Genomic DNA, 6,000 nt, shown 5'->3' with positions numbered 1-6,000 from the left:
CTATTTGTATTTTCAATAGCTGAATACTAGGTTGGTGAAGCACATGATAGTTCCATTTATGCGAAACAGTGAGCACTGAACCGATCATGCCTGCCAATTCATTGGAGAGGGAAAGTCCTCATCTCTCAGGTAATTACCTTGTTCGTGGCAGCGCTCATAAATTCACATTAGACTCATATGCAGTTAGAGACGGAGGACTGTGCTGGCACACCGACCACCGAGCAACAAATAATTTTACATCTGCGGCTGTTTAGCTTAGTCCATTTGTTTTGTTCCCATTTCTCGGGCTGAACCCACAATTTTCTGTTTTCATTTTGAGCAAAAAATATTCGCCATCTGCTCATGCATGCAACAAAATTATATTGTATATATTGACAAATATGCTCTCATACATTGAATAATACATGCGAACATGAAATTACTCCAAACATTCTCGACATATTTCAAATGGTATTAGTTACGTCATTCATTATTGATGTGTCATCAAATGCTGAAATTTAGTCAGAACCGCCTTCAACGATCACAATAAAAAATCAATAAATAAATCAAGAACGTCAATATACTGTTTTAAATCAGAAATCACGGCGCTGTATCTTACACCGGCGTATGACAAAATGTAACAAGTAGGCTACATTTTTTTTGTGGAAACTCCTTGCAATTGAGAAGTGGCGAATCTGACTGTGTTGCTAAGTCTCCGCTCACAGGGAAAATGTTTCAATGACTGAACCGCGATTCTCCGAGTGTCCTGTCATTGCTTATTCTGATTTGTAGCTTGGGGATGTGACTGTCGGCATGACGGTATTGTCGTCTCCCTCGGCACCTCAGCACAGGGCAAGGAGCTCCATCCATTTTATCTTAAACCATCAGACTGCACAGCGACGACGTGCAGGCGCACATATCACAAATATTAAAACGCGCTGATATTTCGTTCCAAGCCCTCAATTGACAGATAATGACGCCTTTTCATATAAATCACACATTCCAACTGCGGTGTTAGACCGCCGATAACGGCAAAAAAATCAAAAATACACTGCAGCGTTTACAAGGCTAGTACTTAGCCATCACGCATAGAAACTTCGATGTCATTTCCTTCGTCCAATGGCAGCCGTCTGAGCGCCCCCCCTTCCCAATGTGCCTGTCATCGCCGGGCGTCCAATCCAAGACTGAAAACCCAGCTGCTGCTCCTCCGGCTTGGTTCTACGGCGACGATGCGGGACTGAGGCAGGTGTGTTTTGCCGATGTTGCACAGACGTACGATCCGTTTTTACAGGTAAGAAAATCAATGGCATAAACATAAAAATGCGACAAGCAAAATGTGTTTGGATTTTAAAACAGGAAGATGAGACTGACAGAAGAAAATGGGCACGGCTATATGCGGTGTACCCAAGCAAATATAATAGTGTAACTTACCGCAATGCAGAACAGTATACGATTGGAACGCCGCGGTGTGCGTAAAAATAGTTTAACTGGCTTTGGCACAAAAAGTAATGTTTAAAAAGTGGATGTCTGGCTCCAGCGCATCCTCATATATTGCATTTGAAAGGCTGTTACATTTGCATTGGCAGCATCCCTTCTGCGCGAGCGATAAATCACTGGGAAGGACAGCGCGCGCTTGTTTGCTGATTGCACGTAAATATATTATACACATTTATCATACTGATTCATACGTCCTAAATTAAAAATGTTAAGACAGTGGTTCTTTATTCATGTTTTTATTTATTTCTCTTTAACAAGTAAGGTGTCGTTGTTTGTATGTGGTCGAGAAATGGTATCGCTAACAGTTGTGTTTTTGCGGTTAGTTAGTAAAATTAATACTCGCGTGTTGGTAATGCCGCTGAGCAGCGTCAGGGTCAGTGGAACACGGTGGAATTTAAGCATGCGCAAAGGGCGCTGTGGGGGCGGGGTTGGGGGTGGTTGACTTGCCGTTGCGTTTCCAAACCTCACCTTTTTCTGTCTAATTCCGAACTAGTTCCCAACTGCAGGATTTTAGTCACGGTCCCAACAGGCGTTTCCTTTGAATGCAGCTCATCTATTTCATGTCATTTTAACAGATTTAATCAAACCCAACACAGTAGATCCCAATTTGCAGCGTTATTATTGTTTTTTGTCATCATGAAATGCATGCAATATGATGTATACTGTATGTTTCAATAAGTAGTGCTCTGTTTGTGAGGTACTGTTGCATTTTAAGCGGTGCCATTATCGCGACGGCATGCTTTTTTGTTTTTTTGTGTGTGTGTGGGGTGTCTTGGGGGGGGGGGGGGGGGGGTGGGGGGGGGGGGCGTGGACCTCAGGGGAACCACCTGCACCTTACTGAACATTCACGGATAAATACCCTCCTGAAAGACCTAACAGCCTACGCCCTAATGCCTTATAGTGGTGTTTTAATTGATGTGCTACCTTGTGTGAATGATGTTTCAAAGACACTGACTTCCCACTGAAGACAGGCACAGCATATCGGAATCGTCTTTGGCCATTTATATTTCACACTCAGTCAGCTTTTCAGTTAGCTGAGTCACATTCTGGAAAACAACAACAGTGAAAGAAAACCCAGCCCATTCGACGAAGTTACCATCCTGCCTTCTAATATTCCTCTGATGCTCGCTTGGTTTTTTGTGCCCAGTTCAATTAACTTCAGCTCGTTAGTGTCACACGAAAGCCCAGAGGGTTATTATTTATCAACATACTGCATAAATGGATCATTTTGGTGGTTATTCTAAGACAATAAATCTCTGGGTAGTATTGCTCTCCTGCAGTGTGTTGCTTCTGTTTCCATCGTGTTAAGAAAGACAGATTGTGCAGCATTTGCTCACATTTTTTTCACGTTTTTCAACATCTCAAAGTCTACTATACCATTTTTTATCAGTCTTGCAGTGCGTGATTGTTGTCTATGCACACATACAATGGGGAGAGCTATGACTAAACCTGGCTCAAAGTTAACGAGCGCCCTTGTAATCATGGTGTAAAGATTGAGTAAGTGTCCCTGAGTGTGTGAACAATAAGGTCAGTCTAAAATAAGATGGCTTTCTCAATATTTTACCAGTGAAGCATATTGCAGCAGTCCTAGCTTGAGTTTGAGTCGCAGTGATAATTGACTACATTCGGTGTAAATCACCGGTCATCCATTTGAGCTCTTTGCAGAGGCGGGTCTTAAAAACAAACGTGGCCACCATCTTGGCTCCGTCTCAGCGCTCTGTAGAATGTCAGGAGTGTGGCTGATAAACCGGGGAATGTCCCGTCTCAGCTCCTCCCACCTGGTTTGGTGCCTCCGGCACGGCCATTGAATGTTTGCCCGGCTCCTGCCGGGCGTGATGCTCCGGCCCGTCGTTGGTTTCTGAGATCGTGCCGATCGCCAGCACGGCCGGAACTCGGGCACGGGCGTGGCGCACGAGGCGGATCGTGCGTCAGAACCCGGCTGGGCGCTGCTGGACACGCCCCTCAGCGCTCGCTCGCCGGGATGGACGCTGTGTCTGTACAGAATGCCACCGTATGGGGCAGCTCCCGGAATTGCCCTGTCGACGCAAACACACTAACCCCCCCCCCCCTCCCCTGGGGGGGGTGTGATGTGCTTATTGACCTCACAAAGCAAAGTAGTCTGTGTTAAATCTGATTTAACAGTGTTTACACAGGTTCAGCAGGGACCATATGTGCTTAATTACCGTTGATTTTACCCTCTGAGTGTTTTTGCGGTGCGTTCAGCTGTGTGTTGTGCATTTGAATTACGGCTCCTGCTGTCTCTGTCTATGTACTGAGCAGACTTGGAGCCCGTTCCTGTCAGATCAGCCCCTGCTAAGTGGACAGAAGGATAAGGACTTAAGGGGGAGGAGGGGGTTGTGATTGTGGACTTGGGGGGTTATATTGTGACAGTGGACTGGGGGGAATTGCGATCATGGATTGGGGGCGGGGAGGGTAGCTTACATAGAGCTTATGAGAAGCAGAACGTTAAACGTAAGTAGCAGAATAGCGGTACTCATATGTGGAATGTCCCCGCCCACTTGAAGATTTGGCTTTTAACGAGGAAACCACAGCGCCTTCACCACCGTATCCATCACGCTTGGGGTCTGCATGTGCAGATGTTCTCGTCACGGTGCTTCTGTGTATTAAAAGAGTGTTTTCACAGATCAGCAGTCTCCTTCCTTACTTTGGGGTCATCATGGCCGTGCACAGACTGTTTAGGGAGGGGTGGGATAGTGCAATTATGGAAGTGGGGGGGGGGGGGGGGGGGGGGGGGGGGTTGTTGGGCTCTCAGGCTGGGGAGGGAGATAGATTGTGATTGGAAAGGGCATCTGGTGTATAAAAGAAGGAAGATAAATGGCAGCCAAAATGGCACTTTTGCTGTCATGGGGCTGGGTGCTTATGATTCAGCATATGCTGGTGTCTGTCTGTGCAGGTACCTGATATTTATAGAGTAAATACCAGAACAACGCGTGACTATACCTTCTCGAAGCTGACATGTCTGGGTAAAGATATTTGTCTCCCACGGAAATGAGGTAGAATGGCATGTCGAATAGTTAACGTAATGGGAAGTGAAGTATCACCCCCTGAGCCATCAGGCAAAGCTTCTGTTTTTAGAATCACAATCCATCTGTATATCAGTTCGGTAGAACCGGGTAGTAATGCTGTAGTATTTATTTTTTGCATATTCAAGTAGGAGAGCCTTCAGTGAACTCATTTTATGACACTCAGTAGCACAGTTAAACAATGCGATACATTCTCTTTCGCTTGAAAGGGTGCTTCTGGCTGCCCAATATTTCGGAGGTCATTTGAATGTCTTGTTTTTCTTGAATTACCTTGTTACAAGAAGCCTCTTAGAGCTAAGTATTCAGCAGGCTGTTGTGATAAAAGTTCATCCGGCTTCGGAAAAAGATAACTGATTTGCATTAGATAATAAAGGCACTCAGTGGTGATTGGCAGGTCTGGCCTTTTGGAAGCGGTGGGGAGCAGATTGTTCCTTAGTGAGAGTGTTCGTTTTCCGGTGAAAAAACATGGCAAATGCAATGCCACACTTGAGCGGGAAGGTTTGCTCTGAAACAGCGTATGTCAGTTCTTTCCTTTGCCGCGCAACATCACAAACCGTGCTCTCACAAGTACACGCATACAGACACAGTAGGGCTAGAGTCATAATTAGGCGTTCCAGATCCTGCTTGGGGCAAAGTAAGACATTTCTTAAGCCCACAAACACGTGACCATCCCAAATTGGTGGGGGCATCTCCTTGACCACAGCGCAATTACTACCCCTGTAATCAATAATTAAAATGAAGGGAGATGTGCATGTTAGCCATCCCGAGTGAAGTAGGCACTCACACAGAAGGTCGGCCCTGAGTTCCCTCTGCTGTAGATAGGTTAAAATGAAGAAGACGAAGAACGCATTCACTCTACCTTTCCCTGAAAGGCTGGTATAGCCTGCACTTGTTCAGCACTGTGTGTGAGTAGGTGCATTTAAGCTCCGCCCCCGCAAGAGCATTCATATTGTAGAGGGGGCGGAGCCCCAGGGGGGTCCTTTTATCTTTCCTCTACACTCAACATGAGTCTCCATCTCTGCCTCTCACTCCAGTTCTTCACAGAAGCTTTTATGAAACCAACATATATTTCTTCCGTATCTACAGATCCAACATTTTGGCACTCTTGATTAGTTGTTTTTTTTTATGATACTGCATGGCTGTTATTATATTTTCAGAATTTGTCCATACTTACTAATAAACTAAGACATAGCACCTTCTTGTTTGTGAAATAAGAAACTTAATTGACATGTAGAATATTTGTGACTTGTGTTAAGAAGCTGAATGATGTATTAAGATATTTAGCAAAATATATAAATTATTGCCTCATTGGTCTTATTGAGTATAACCTACACAATATATTGTTAAGGAAAAACGGCAATATGTTGGCATATATGGAAAATATATTTGGAATGTCTCTATATATCGAAATCTATTACTCATTCTATTACAGGATGTTTGTGAATGTATTTTCAATATATTTTCATTGTTGAAGGGATTA

General features: G+C 44.5%; 1 protein-coding gene across 1 annotated transcript in view; it reads left to right on the top strand.

Moving 5' to 3' along the window:
• Positions 1–894: 894 nt before the first annotated feature.
• The window catches only part of LOC118232407 (contactin-1a-like), a 64,891-nt gene continuing 59,785 nt past the window's right edge, over positions 895–6,000 (top strand). Inside the window, exon 1 of the mRNA XM_035427384.1 lies at positions 895–1,270. The gene's annotated coding sequence lies outside the window, so the exon portion shown is untranslated. The remainder of the gene's footprint in view (positions 1,271–6,000) is intronic.

Source organism: Anguilla anguilla, chromosome 7, assembly GCF_013347855.1.
Source record: "Anguilla anguilla isolate fAngAng1 chromosome 7, fAngAng1.pri, whole genome shotgun sequence".
Classification (NCBI taxonomy): Eukaryota; Metazoa; Chordata; class Actinopteri; order Anguilliformes; family Anguillidae; genus Anguilla; species Anguilla anguilla.
This window is presented reverse-complemented; position numbering and strand designations above follow the sequence as displayed.